Here is a 15,293-nt window from a genome sequence, read left to right on the forward strand (position 1 = left end):
TTGAAATCAGTGGACTCTGCTCTCTGCACGCCACCCACCGCACAGGGTCCGTCTGGGGAGGGGACAACCACACTAACGACGATTTGTTTTTTAAGTGCAAATTCAGTACTAAAAAGAAAGACAATTAGCATTTTCTGGGACACTCGGGAGGAAACCTAGTTTGACATGGAGACACCAGAGGAACCGCCTGTCTTTGAACCAGGCTTTGCAGAACGTGTGGTCAAGGGAGGCGGTGCAGACAGTACAGAGTGGGCCTTACATGCCGGGCAGCTTGCTGCAGCTGACGCTTGAGAGCGACTGAATCTGAGGCCTCAGATGCAGAGTAAGGCCAGATCCCGGGGGGCTTGGGGACCGTCCCCAGAGCTTGAAGTTAGGTGGTGACCATGGAATGCAGCTGCAACTTTTGAAGAGGAGCCGTACTTTCATTTGTTTTTGTTGTTTTTTTTCGAAGTCTTTTTAAATCTATGTATTTATTTTATGACCTCATAGTTGATGTACAGTATTACATGTTGCAGGCACACAATATAGTGATTCACGAAATTTTAAAGGTTATGCTCCATTTATAGTTATTATAAAATATGGGCTCCATTCCCCATGTTGTACAGCACATCCTTTAGCTTATTTTATACCCGATAGTTTATAGCTCTTAATCCCCCACCTCCATCTTGCCCCTCCCCCTCCCCCCTCCCCACTGGTAAGCACTAGTTCCTTCTCTACATCTGTGAGTCTGTTTCTTTTCTGTGATATTCACTAGTTTGTTGTATTTTTTTAGATTCCACATGGAAATGACGTCTTACAGTGTTTGTCTTTCTCTGACTCATTGCACTTAGCATCATGCCCTCCAAGCCCAGCCACGCTGTGCACCAGAAACTAATGCAATATTTTAAATCAACTGTACTTCAATTAAAAAGTGAACAAACAAACAACCCATTTAACGTATGAGCAGAAGAACTGAACAGACATATTTCCAAAAGAAGAAATGCAGATGGCCACAGGACGCTCTTTGTTTTAGAATGATCCCCTGGGGACCACAGGGAAGCCGGTTTGAGGGAAGAGAGATTAGAGAGGCAGGAGACCCATCTAGAGGATGTCCCCAGGGCCCGACGTGGACTGTGAGGAGGAAGAGAAACTCTAGGGAGGCATTTTGGAGAGAAAATGCAAGCCTTAGTGACTCGCTGGAGAAGAGAAAGGAAAGAGAGGGAAATGAATGTGCCTTGTTTCAAATCTCCTCGGTTCTGAAGCCAGTGGAGGAGAGCGGCTGGAAGGGAAGGGGAAAGCCCTGGGGGCTGGCAGCCCCTCCACACCCGGCCTGGTGGCTGGTCCTGGCACCGTGGGGCTCTGTCTCCTCTTACCTGGCATTCATCTTGCAGCCCAGCAGGAAAATATGTGAAAACCTAGACAATGCCCAGGAAGATCTGAGAGCAGGACAGAGCCTGGTTAGCCTACGGCGCCTGGATATTGGGCAGCTGAGGTCGGATGTACAGGCACCGGCTGAGCCCCCGGTGAATGCCCTGGGCACCAGGGCTCAGATGAGCTTCTCTGATTTGCAACAGTTCCTGTGTGTTGTCACACATCACATGTTGTCCGGGGGAATGAAATGCTGACCATGGGACGCCCCGGGAAGAGGACCATTGGAAGCTTGTGCCTGGCATCTCCTGGACTCTGCCCTCCACCCCTTCCTGTGCTGATTCTTCCTTTCACTGTCGTAAACATAACTGCGACGCTAACAGCTTTTCTGAGTTTCATCAAACCCAAGGCTGGCCTCAGGGAACCCCCAGCACACCCACTGCATTCTCTTAGCCTGCCTTCTGACTCCCGTAGCAAACAGCAGCACACAGGTGCGTCTGGACAGTGCATTGCCTCCACCGTACCATGTGACTCCCACCTCCTGTATCAGCACCGACGTGTGAATTTCTTGTCGGACACGTGTGAGGACTAACTCAGCCGTTCTGATGCAGGCGCACACCTGGAAGATGCACGTGGACATCCCCTGTGTCCACTCTCCGTGCACAGGAGTGAGAGCCAAGGAGGGAGACCCTCATTCTCATCTCTCAGGTGGAAAGTTCCAGAGTGCATTCAACACAGTTGTCTTGAGGGTCCTCAGCCAAACTGAGCTCTGATTACCTGCAGCATCGACCGGCTCGCTCCCTCCTTGCTTTGGTTTCCTCTCCTTCGCTGGTTTACTCTTCTCACTTCCACATTCCGCTTCCTCAAGACCACTTTCCTAAGTAAACTGCATGTACGCAAGGTCGGGCTCTGCACTGGGAGGAAGTCAAAGAGAACTTTCAGCTGACGATGAACACATGCTCCTGAATCTATGTAACAGCTTTTATTTCATCAGAACGATCTTCTGGGGTAAATGTCATCATCCAGAGGCCTGATTATTGCCTGGAGATTTCTATGCAGGATTCCAAGGTGCCTCTGTTTCCCCAGTACAGTCAGTCTGCAGAGGACCGCGAGCAGACACGTCCAATGAGAAGACACAGATGAAAAACAATGCATGTTAATTCTGCTCCCTCTGCACAGGCAGGTCTGCAAGCCCTGGCCTTTCCCTGCATGACTAGCCTGGGACAGCCCTCAGCCCCTGCCTGTGCCAAACCCATCCTCGTAATCAACACAGCAGCATCTCCTCAGCTAGCCTCTCTCCTGAGTCCCCTATGCAGTGTAGTGCTGTGTACTGTGCCAAACCTGGATGGGTCCAAGTGGAAAAGAATGTCATTTTATGTTGCCGTAATGGTACAAGCGAATCTGATCAAACCTCTAGACCTAAGGAACCCAGAAGGTCACACCACACAGGGCTGTGCCCACACCCAGAAAAGCCACAGGAAAGCCCTGAGCAGTCCCCTCGGGCCGCCTGTGTGGTCTGTGCAAGCAGGAAGAAGGGCCCAGGCAGAGCTGTGACCGTGTGAGCGGGGGTTGAAGGCAGGCGCCAACACACAGCCCTTTGGCGTCGTCTGGGCGACTCACTGGACCCGGCATTTCAGGAAATCTGTCGGATTGTCAGCACCGCACCAAGCGAACCGAGCGAGACTTCAGTGGCTGCAAATGACCAAGAACAGATCACGACAACATCCAGGCCAGGCCGGGCGCACCAGGCCAGCTCCCGGGCGTCACGGGCTGCTTTCCTCTCCCGCCGTGTCATCTCACAGCCAGTCTGCAGTCTGTTAACCCCAAACATCTCCAAGTGCGTTTCGACCGTCGTTACGTCCAAGTCAGAGTCCAGGACCCCCATCCGGGCGGACGGACACCTCTCTTAGGTCTCTGACTCTGTAACTGCTCTCCCTCCCTCTCTCCCCCCAACACTGGCCTGGGCTGACTGTCCTCCTGACGTCAGGCCGGGTGCCAGGACTTCTCAGGCATTGTCAGACTTCATCTTCACAACAAACCAATATGGTGGCCACCATCCTGCGGCATGCCCACGAGCCGGTCTCTGTCAGAGCCGCTCGGCCCACAGTGTGCAGGGGCCTCAGGAGAGCTCAGAGCTAGCTGCCTCCCCAGAAACTGGAAATGAAAAGACCTTGCAGACCACCGGGCCCAGTAAAGAAAACCAAAACCAAAAGCAAGCTTCTTGCGTATCATATGCAGGAACTCAGCTAATGCTCACTGCGCTGTCTGCACGGTAAGCACCATCACCTCCACCGGACAGAGGATGGAATTGAGATGCAGAAAGATTAAGCATGCAGGTCTCCCATGCACTCGGTACCTGTTAGCTGGCTTTGCATCAGCAGCGGGGGCTCCACTCATGACGTTTTCTTCTTCGCTCACGAAGCTCAGCAAAGGAAACAGATGAATAGAAATGTATGTCCCTTTTTGTGTGAACTGTGTCCCACACACTCCTCTCGAAGGTACAAGTGGCCACCATCGGCTTTGTCCTAATTAATGCTCTTTCCCTCTGTTAAACCCAGAAGGGGATCAGTCTGATTCTCTGCCTTCTGGAAGCTTGTGGCGTGCCTGGGAAGACAGGGAAACACTCACAGATACCTCGAATGCAAGGCAGGTGTTGAAAAGCCCAGCAGATATAATAGCAGTTTCTCAAGAGATAAATGAAAAACACGTGGGTGAGGAATAACTACTAAGGAGGCAGAAGCTATTTGCGGATGGAAATACAGGGTGACGTTTGCCAGGTCTCTGAATGGTAGGTACACGGAGTGAAGCACAGTAAATACATTTATTTCCAAGTAAACACAGAGTGGAGAACAACGGAACGTTTGTTTGGGACTGGATGGAGTGTCATTTCACACTGAGCCACCAGATGGCGGTTTAACAGGCGTTGGGATTTAGGGGGAAGAAAGTAGGTTGTGGTTTTGGTGGTTTTGGTTTTGGTTTTGGTTTTTCTTTGCCAGGCCCAGTGGTCTGCAAGGTCTTGTGAGTTTCTAGCTTCTGGGGACTTGGCTAGTTCTGAGCTTTCCCAAGGCCCCTCCCTGCACGTGAAAGGATGTTGGCTGAAATGAGAAGCCACTGGAAGGAGAGATGACAAGGGTTTTCCCCCCCGAGTTTGACCTCGTGGCCCTTGTGCTCCCAGGAGGAGGATCTGGAACACGGGGGGCCGAGCAACCTGGTCCCTCTGCCGAGCATCCCCCCACCCTTTCTCCTGCTGACAAGCGCCTACGCCCCTGCAAGGACCACCCACTCCGTGAGTCGCCGTGACCAGACAAACGGTGTTTCCGTTAATATTTTATCCTATTGCTTTGTAAGTATTTGTGTTCTTTTAATTAAGACTTCTTAAGAGTCAGAAAATTACTCTTAGTTTCTCACTTGTCTCAGGTGCATCTTGCAAAGGACCAGAGGGCTGTTTCCTGAGTCCTGTCGCAGCTGGGAGGCTGACTCTGCCCCCACGCAGGAGATGCTGGAGGCCGGGCATACGCCCCAGGCCCCTCTGTATCCTCAGTGCCACGCAAAGCGCCGGGCCGTGGTCAGTGCCCAGGGAACGTCTGCCAGAGGAAGAACAAGTGTGCGTGTGAAATGGCGGCTCTCATCCCGAGGGCGTAGCTCTGACCGTCAGGCCACACTACTGGCCTCGGAGGCTTATTCGTGCTAAAATGACGAGCACCTGGCAGCAAAGTGACTGTGTCTCTTCCGATCATGTCCCTCCCCTGCTCACAGCCTCCAGGGCTTCCTAACACACCTCAATGAAATCCTAACCCCTCACCATGACCCGCGAGGCCCGCATCCCAGCCCCTCACCGTCCCCGACCCACCTCGCCCACACTGCCGGCCCAGCACACTCCAGCGACACAGCCTCTGCCCACGCGGCAGCCCCCCCCCCCCGGCCCCTGCAGGTCCCTCCCCCTGGAATGCCCCTCCTTTTGTCCTCCTGTGGCAGCTCCACTTTGAGGTTAAAATCTCAGTTTCAATGTCATTTCTCCGAGAGGCCTCATCTGGTCATCTAGCTCAAAATAGACACTTCATCTCACGAGCTGGTTATAATGCTCTGCATGGCATTCACCCGGGTTTCTAGTGTCGATCTGTTAATGTCTGGTTCCCTGGGTAGACAGCAAGATCCCGAAGGCACAGCAGGCGCACCCCCGGTGCCCAGCACAGAGCAAGCTCACAGGTGCCAAGCAGAGGCTTCAGGGATGAAGACTGCAGCTCCCCGGGGCCCAGACCCTCTGCTTTCCCATCCTGCCCCCTGCAGGCTCCAGACTCTGCCCTTCAGCTGCAAGGAGGTGAGTCACACAAGAAGAAGCAGGAAGGCCAAGGTTCAAGAAGTGAATCTGGAGAAAAGCGCACTGAGCTGACCAAATCGGGACCTGGGATTTAAGAGCCAGCAAACGCACCGCTTAAAACTCTCGGATTTGTCTGTATTTCCTGGGGTGGGCAAGAGACAGAAAGGAGGGGCAGGTGAGGAGCGTGGGCGTGGGTTCTGGAGAGGCAAGATCTGAATCCCAGCTCCTCCCCTTATCAGACATGACCTTGGACCAGTCACCTCACTGCCCGGTGCCTCAGTTTTCTCATCTGGAAAGTGGAGATGATCATCATAACAGCTGTATCACAAGGTTTGGGTGAACTTAAATTACTGGATGCTTCTGAAGCACCAGCAAACAGCAAGCACGTATCAGGAATGCTAGCGCTCTTGTATCAAGAGGGCTATTTTTGTGTGTGTCTCCCTGGCAGAGCTGTCAGCTCTGAGAGGGTGAGGATGCTGATTCGCCCCCCTCTTCCTGGGTAGCCAGCACTTTCCACGCTGTGCGGCACGTCCTGTGACGATTAGCGCGCTCTCTCTGGTCTCCACTGAAAACCAAGGGTCCTTGGATCCAGTGGGTCGGTCTGTCGGTCCAGCCGGAGACGCTGGTTCTCCTCACACAGGCTTCTCTTTCCTCTCCTCTTCATTCCCTTACCTTTAACAAGCCGTTTGCCAGTCCCCTTGTTTTCCGAAAGGAGCTGCTTCTCAGGAGTGGGCTGGACCCACATGCAGGAGGCGCAGCTCTGCAAAAAATTTAAATAGATGCCTTTCCTTTTAGGTTATTTCTGCTTCCCCACCCCCTCGTGAAGAGCATCGCTCCATCGTGCCGCCCCCTGGAAAATCTCTCTCCGGGAGGAGAGTAACGGATGTCCCACGGAACTGCCAATACCGCAGCGATTTTCCAAGGAAAATTGCCTCTATCCATCAAAGCAGCCCTGAGCCAGACGTGCATTTGGGAGGAAGACCCCGAGCCAGCCTCTCCCAAGGGTCTTCTTGGAGGCAGCACAAAGAAAGCCATTGCTGGAGCAAAATAAGAGCAACAAGACAGGAAAAGAAGAGCCACCGAATCAACAGATAGCCCCTCAGTGCGGGCCCCTTGCTACCTTCTCTGAACCCAGGACCAGACAGTGTCCTGGAGTCCAGGCAAATGAGTTTTCCAACCACCTCCTCCGGTGAGGGTGACGGGAGTCGTGAGCAGGGTAGGAGACTGGAAGGCTGTGTGGCCGCAGCTGCGTGGGTGGCTGTCCCCAGGGCCAGGCTCCTTCCTGCGGGGAGACCCATTGGGCCGGTCTGCCCTCCTCCTCTCATCCATCAGTCCCAAGCCTGCCAGGCAGGCAAGGCAGACATCCGTTGAGGGAGGCTAATAAGGAAGAACACAGCCTCTAAACCGATTCCTATGGGATCCACGCAGGCATTTCCTCTGGGGTGACAGGACCCGTGTACTCTTGAAATTAGGAGACAGCTGGAGAGAGCACCTGTGCTCTGCCCCCCCACCCTGGGGAGCACTGAGGATGCCAGCACTGAGACTGCGGTTCACACTGAGCCTCCTGGACTTTGCATTTACACGACCTTGCATTTACAGACGACCAAACAGAGGCTCAGAGAAGCTGGGGAAAGCCCCCAAGGTCACAGTAGTAGGAGGTGGCGGGACTGGTTGGAAACCAGGTCCTGGGGAACCTGCCACCTCCCGTGGTCTGGCCGCTGTCTGAGCCTCAATCTGTCTGCAGAGGGGTGAACAGCGAGGACGGTGCAGATAACAAGGGAGGCACCTGACCTGGGGCCCCAGTGTGAGTTCCTCCAGGACACATTTTCTTCTTCCCTTTGGGAACAAGAGCAGCAATTTAGGGTTTGGTTGGAATCAGGGGCTTCTCCACTTATGTGCTTGCTTGAAGGGAAAATTTGGAGCAAAGCTGCGAGACCCCTGCAGCCTACATCTTGAGCCAGTTGAGCAGGTAAGTGATTCACTTCCAGAGGTGAATATCCCCAGTCAGCAAATGATGGGAGCAGGTGCTTCCTGCAACCACCCAGCAGAACCCCTGGAAGACAAAGAGAGGCCCCAGTTCGCTCTGTCGTGCACGACGTCAGCGTCATCCAGGAAGCACTCCAGGGCTCCTCGGACATGTGGCACCAGGCTGAGCGCGGCAGGGAGAGCAGAGGCTGAGATAAAGCCAGACCCGTGAGTGTCGGAGCCTGGAGTCTGGATGTGAATCCCAGCCCTGCCACCTGACAGTTGCACGACCTTGGGCAGGTCACCCCAACCGTCAGGGCCAGTTCTCTTTTTGACCCAGTGAATCAGGAGGACCCAGGGAGTGGTGGTCACATGTTCCAGGTCATATGGACCCACTGGAGCAGAGCGTGGTCAAATGACATCTGTTCTCAACTCTGCTCTGCAGACCAACCATATTCCTGGAGGCACGGGGGAAATCAGATGGATTTGCTGGTGCTGGTTTTATATCTCTGAGCTTTCCACCACGGGATTTATGTTAAAAAAGGAGGCCCTCAGCTGTACAGGACGTTGGGCTCCTTGTCGGTTCCTCTGACCGTCCGTCAGCTGCCTTCCCTGCGTGCAGGGCAGCCACTCCTGCTTCAGGTTGAACATTCCTGGCTGAGGTTAACTATGAGAGTGCTTTCACCCAGAAATACTTAAGACAGAAATAATAAGAATAATTCAGAGTAACAGAACACATAGTGAGATGAACCATATATAGTGGGTAAAACAGTTAACAAACAGGGAGGGTTCAGAAGTATACAGGCAACATTTTGCAAATAATTGAGAATGTGTATGGGTTGCACTCCAGCCCCTTCTCCCTACAGATTAGTAAAAGCTCCAGTTGAGCATCAAGGCAGGAACACTCGCTCTCCCGCTTCCATCCAGCTCCGGCTCTCACGGGGCGTGACCAGATGGACTGTTCTCCGTGAGATGGAGCTTCTGGGACAGCACTGCCGTGAGGCACAAGCACTGAGACACCCAGACGGGAGTTCGAGGTTTGCAGATACTAACTACAATATGTAAAACAGATAAACAACAAGTTCCTACTGTACAGCACAGGGAACTATGTTCAGTATCTTGTAGTACCCTACAATGAAAAAGAGTATGAAAAGGAATATATGTGTATACACGTATGACTGAAACATTATGCTGGACACCAGAAATTGATACATTACTACTGACTATACTTCAATAAAAAATTCATTCACTCATTCATTAAAATTTTAAAAATAAGCAGATAAATAAATTTCTTCTGTATAGCACAGGGAACTATATTCAGTATCTGTAGTAACCTATAATGAAAAAGAATATGAAAAGGCATATATGCATGTATATAGTATGACTGAAATACTGTGCTGTACACCAGAAATTGATGCAACATTGTAAACTGACTATACTCAATCAATCAATCAATCAATGACAGAGACACCCAGATGGGATGTAAATCCAGAAGAATCGGTTTGGTACAGCTTGGGCCACAGTCACCTCATCTACAAAATGGACATTAGCATACCTAGCTCACAGGGCTGGGGAGAGAATGCTAGGAAATGCACGTAAAGCACTCAACACAAGGACATTCTCAACATACGGAAATTCTTACTGACTGTTAGTGGAGACGCCTTCCAGGAGCAGAGTCGGCTTAGCTTTGCAGTCAGAAATCTGATTTTTGTCAGCCCATGGAGAGTTGAAACCACATACCCTGAAACGGAAACGTAAATCAAAATGCCAATTTGTTCATTTGCATTGAGAGATCACTGCCAGGCTGTATTAGTTTCCTGTGGCTGCTGTAACAAATCATCACAAACTTAGTGGCTTAAGACAACAGAAATTTATTATCCCATAGTTCAGTAGGCCAGAAGTCTGGCACCGGTCTCGCTGGGCTAACATCAAGCTGTCGGCAGGCCGGGCTCCCATGGTGGCTCTAAGAGAGAATCTGTTCCCTTGCCGTTTCCAGCTCCTAGCGGTGGCTGCATTCCTTGGCTCTCTGCCCTCTTCCTCCATCTGCAAAGCCAGCAGCATGGGTTGAATCCTCATAGCTCATCACTCTGACCTCACTCTGCTGCCGCCTGCCTCTTCCACGTTTAAGGACCCTTGTGATTACATGCAGCCCACCCAGATAATCCAGGATAATCTCCCTGTTTTAAGAGCAACTGATTAGCAACCTTAATACCATTTGCAACCTGAATTTGCCTTTGCCATGTAACATGACATAGTCACAGGTTCTAAGAATTAGGACATGGACATATTTGTGGGGTGGAGGATTATCCTGCCCCCCATACAGGAACAAGAATATCTGGGTCCCTATACCCAGCACATTATTTCCCTGTAGACAGGTCTATGCAGCACGCTCAGCGGGACCACAATGGCTTACACAGCCCAGCGTGCCCACCTCCACCGTGGACACGGCTTACCCAGTGCACCCAGGTATGACTCCTTCCCTGATGAGAGCTGGGCTGGTCCTGCTGATATTTGCCTCTGTGACTCCCTTTTCCATTCCTCCAAGGCTGCGTGACCACCGCCACCACCAGGCACCAAGGTCACCTTCTCATGGACATGAGACGGGAGGGAAAGGGGCAGGGTACAAGCATCAGAAGAATGGCACAGCAACTGAAGATCGGATATAAACTGGTTAAAATCTGACTAGGCCCAAGATGACGGGAGATTTGACCTCCAGGGGACCTGGAGCCTCGTTATGTACATATTATAATTAACATATTAGCATGTTAATTGGCACTCCCACAGGTGCCAGGACAGTTCTGAGGCTGACCATAAGACGTCGAAAAGTGGGCAACGGCCCAATTCTTGGGAATCCCAGCCCCTTCCCCAGAGTAGTTGGAATAATCCTTCCACTTGTTAGCACGTGAAGTTACCGAGCCCACAAAAACTAACAACGCTGAACCTCGCGATCCCTCCCTCTGGCCTTCTGAGCCAGCCCGCACTCTGTCTGTGGAATGTGTATCTCCCTGAATAAATCTGCTTTCACTCCACTATGGCTCACTCTTGAATTCTTTCCTGCATGAAACCAAGGACTCTCACTTGACAGGGCACGTCACAGGGACTCGCCTGGGACCTGGGACACAGCCATCCTCTCACACCCTATTTTCCTGCCATAGACACACTTTTTCTTTAGGGGATAATACTGAGTTCTTAGGTGGCCTGGGTGTCTTCATGCTTAAATTTTGCCTCTCTTTTGTGATCCATTATGTGCGAGCTTTCAAGTTGAACTTTCCAAGTGTAAATTTACCTCTAAGTTCTTAGGGAACATCAAACTATGTCCCTGAGTGCTCACAACAACATGGACCCAATCATCTGGGTGCTCAGAAAGGCCTTTTTTGTGTCAGCAGCACAGTGATGCACTGGAGGGTTAATCAGATGCAACCTCAACCCTCAAAGAGCCCACCAGTTTTGAGCTAGCAAGGCCTGAGACAGCACATACCAAGACCTTCAAGAGGGGCTCAGGGCCTCAGAGGGGAGAAGGGTCTGTAAGCTGGAGAGATCAGGGAAGGGAATCCAGTGCTGTGGCTAGGCCGTTTCAACACTAATTGAATCATTTGACTCTGAAAGCCTTTATACTGTGACCCATTTTCATCATGCCCAGACTTGATTGTGGGCAATTTTCCCTTAATTTTGAATACTAACCCAAAGGGAAAAGAACAAGTTTGTTCTTGGGATCACACAGTAGGTATGAAACCATACACTGTTTTTCAGTTGCCAAGATTTTTAATTATGTTCTTTATGTTCTGCATTGTGATGAGTGTCTATTGTGTTGTTGTTTTTTTTTTTTTCAGGATAACTGGGGTAGGTGTTATCTTTTATCAGGTACCAAAAACAGCTGCATTTACTGAGCGCTTCCTTCTTTCCAGGGACTGTGCTCAGCACCTTCCTTGTGTCCCATCACTCAATCCTCCCAGCAACGCTGGGGTCGAGGTACTATTATTATCTTGATTTTTGCAAGTGAGGTAACTGCCGATCGGGTGGTTAAGTAGCATCACCGAGATCATACCTCTGTGTCATACAGCTAGGGTCCAGACCTGAACCCAGCTAGCCTCCCATCAGAGCCCACGAGCTTAAGGACTTGGCGGCTTCCATGCATTGTTTACCCTTGACAGGAGGATCTGCACTGCAAGTAGATGACAGAGTCATCATAATCTTTTCTTAAATTTTGGTAAAATACACATAATGTAAAATTTACCATCTTAGCCATTTTAAGTGTACAATTCAGTGCTGCTAAGTACATTCACATTGTTGTGCAGCCATCACCACCTTCCATCTCCAGAACTCTCTTCATCTTCCAGAACTGAAACTCTGTCTCCATTAAACACTAACTCCCCATTTCCTTCTCTCCCCAGCCCCTGGCAGCCATCATTCTATCTTCTGTCTCTATGAATTTGACCCCTCTAGGGGTCATACAAGTGGAATCATACAGTATACATCCTTTTGTAACTGGCTTACTTGACCCAGCATAATGTCCTCAAGGTCCATCCAGGTCATAGCATGTGTCAGAATGCGCGAGTCTACATAAGCAGAATTTGGCATGTGTCAGAATGTCCCTCCATTTTAAGGCTGGATACCTATCATGTGTGTATATATATGTATATTTTTAATTTTGTTTATCTATTCATCCGTTGATGAGCACTTGTGTTGTTTTCACCTTTTCGCTCTTGTGAATATTGCTGCTGTGAACACGGGTGTGCAAATAGCTCTTTGAGACCCTGCTTTCAATTCTTTTTGGTACACACCCAGAAGTGGAATTGCTGGATCTTACGGTAATTCTATGTTTAATATTTTGAGGAATTGCCGCCCTGTTTTACATAACAGCTGCACCATTTTGTATTCCCACCAAGAGTGCACAAGGGTTCCAATTTCTTCCTATCCTTGCCAATATTTGTTATTTTCTGTTTGTTTGGGGTTTGTTTTAACAGTAGCCATCCTCTGGGGTGTGAGGTGGTATCTCAATGTATCCATATGCATTTCCCTAATGACTAGAGATGTTGAGCATCTTCTCATGTGCGTGTTGGCCATCAGTACTCATCATCTTGATATCCTCACCTACATCAATAATGAAAATACTGAATAGATCCAAATTCTCCTGCAGGGCTGTTTTGAGGCTTAAATGAGAAAACAGGCATGGAAAAACTAACACAGCATCTGGCAAGGAGTGGATATGCAGTAAATGGTGATTCTGTATCGGTTAGCCATTGATACAACAGGGCTGTGTAACAAATTGCCTGTGTTCAGCAGCTGAAACCACAACTGTTTATTATTGTTTATGAATTTATCAGCCAGCTGATGGTTCTGGTCTTAACTAGGCTCATTCATGCATCTACAGTCAGCTACAGTTTGACAGGCAACTCTACTGATTTTGGCTGGGATCTTGGAGTGGGACTGGTTCTAAATTGGTCTAAGCTCCAATTGGGATGTCTCAGCATTTCTTCACACATCTCTTCCTTCCAATAGATTAGCCAGGCATGAACTCAGAGTAATGCCAGGGGCCCAGCAGAAACATGCAAGCACATTTCCAAGCTTCTGCTTGTGTCAAGATTGCTACTGTCCCATTGGGCAAAACAATTGTGCTAGACAGAATTTTAGGATGAGCCCCAGTGAGTCATACCCTGTATAAGCCCCTGCTCCTGGATACAGACAGAACCAGTGACTTGCTTCTGGTCAATAGATTATGGCATAGGTACAATAGTCATACTCATGATTTTATTATGTGATACAAGATTACATGTTAGCCAGCTGGAATAAGAGTTTCTCCCTCTGACCTTGAAGAAGCGGGTTGTCATGTTGTAAGAGGACCACATGGCAGGGAACCATGAGCGACTTCTCAGAGCTGAGAGTAGCCCCCAGCTGATAGCCAGCAAGAGAACAGAGACTTCAGTCCTACAACCTCAAGGAACTGAATTCTGCCAATAGCCTTGGGAATGTGGAAGAGAATCTGAGCTACAGGAAGGAAGACAGCCCAGCCAATACCTTGATTGCAGACATTAAGTAAAGGGCACATCCAAGCCATGCCCCGATTCTTGGCCCACAGACACTGTGAGGTAATAAACGTATGTTGTTTGGGGCTGCTAAGGTTATGGCCACTTGTTATGCAACATGGGAATTGAATACAAGTCACAGAGCCAGCCCAGAGTCAGCAAGGCAGAGCGCTTCCAAAGGGTGGGGCACAGAGAGGCACGAACAGTCGGGATGATGAACACAGTCAGTCCGGCACCCTCCCCAGCACCGAGGGGTCTGGCCAACACTGGCAGCTCTGTGTCAAAGTAACATTACACCACCCTACTGCACACCCTACAAGCTTGGGTCAGCCTTTCTATTTTTTTTTTTTTTTTTTTTTTTGAGATCATATAACCTGCCTCTGCTGGCAACTAGAAATGTCAAAAAGAAAAAAGAAAAAAAGGAGTGAGCTCAGGAATAGGATCAGTGTCTTGGATTAGACCAAGAATTCTGGAACCAGATATCATGGGTTCAAGTCCCAGCTCTAATATCTGCCAGCTGTGTAGCCCTGGACAAGTTCCTTAACCTCCCTATGCCATAATGACATCAATGAAAAAGACAGAACAGTCCTGTCTTAGGGTTATTGTGGAAAGTATGTCAGTTAATATACAGAAAGCACTTAGAACAGCACCTGGGACCTTGTAAATACCACGTAAGTGTTTGCCACCTTATTCTGTTTTCAAATGGTCAGTCAAAGTAAGGATTATGGTCACTCCAACAGAATACCCCAGTAAGGGGAAACCCTAATCCCTGATACTATGGATAAACACACATTTTCTTCACATGCTCCAAAACTCCCATAAATACAAGACCCACAGAAAAACGTGCGACTAAAATGCTTGTGGTAAAACGTGCAGCCAGTATAATGTCACGGAGAGAAGAACGAGAACTAAGCAAGAACGTACGTCATTTTCACAGTATCTTCCTTTCAGAATGCATAAGCCTCATACAATAAGCCGATTTTATTGAGATGCCTTCTTCCTTCTGGAATTTATCATGGGCACTCACTAACAAGTCCTAGTTCCTGCCTCCTTATTTCCAAGGACTGTAGTCCCTAAAGCACAGGGTTTATAACGCTTGTAACAGAGTGCATAGTAACCTCAGCTTTAACAGCCAAGGTGGGGATCTTGGATTCTTCCCTCGTAACCAGAACAAGCAGCCAGGCTTTGGAAGGACGCGCATGCCCTTGGTGGCAGGGGGACCCGGAGTCGAGTTGGGCCCCACCACTTATGACTTGAGGGGCCTTGGAAGCGTGGCCTGAGCTACCCAGGCCTCAGTTTCCCTAATAACATGAATAAGCCCTGCTTCACAAGAAGGAAATGAGGGCCAGAGGAGAAAAAGGATGCGATGGAGCTTTTTAAATTATACTTGAAATGAAGGAGTAGTGCGTCAGTCAGGGTCCCATCAGGAGATAGAAACTCCGCCAGTCACTTGAACAGAGAAAAGCTAGTAAAAAAAAAAAAAAAAAAACCATCTACCAGGTGGGCGAGAACTGGAAAGAAAAAAAAGTAGGGGGAGATGCTAGGAAATTACAGAGTAGCAACTGCAGAAGCAGCCCCCAGCCCAGGGAAACGGAAGGAGATGCTGGGATTACTGACGTTTAGAACCTCTGAGGAGGGGC

The 15,293-nt window shown here is 49.6% G+C and overlaps 1 long non-coding RNA gene across 3 annotated transcripts; it reads right to left on the reverse strand.

Moving 5' to 3' along the window:
• Positions 1–951: 951 nt before the first annotated feature.
• LOC116659794 lies at positions 952–6,467 on the reverse strand. Of its 3 annotated transcripts, none has more exons than XR_004315154.1 (4): positions 6,338–6,467; positions 4,756–4,931; positions 3,704–3,951; positions 952–3,039 (listed from the first exon to the last, which is right to left on the reverse strand). It is a non-coding gene; the product is annotated as an uncharacterized LOC116659794 (long non-coding RNA). The 3 variants fall into 3 exon arrangements; XR_004315153.1 differs by having other exon boundaries at positions 5,198–6,467; XR_004315152.1 differs by having other exon boundaries at positions 4,756–6,467.
• Between the last annotated feature and the right edge of the window lie 8,826 nt (positions 6,468–15,293).

The sequence above is a fragment of the Camelus ferus genome, chromosome 25 (genome assembly GCF_009834535.1).
Source record: "Camelus ferus isolate YT-003-E chromosome 25, BCGSAC_Cfer_1.0, whole genome shotgun sequence".
NCBI lineage: Eukaryota > Metazoa > Chordata > Mammalia > Artiodactyla > Camelidae > Camelus > Camelus ferus.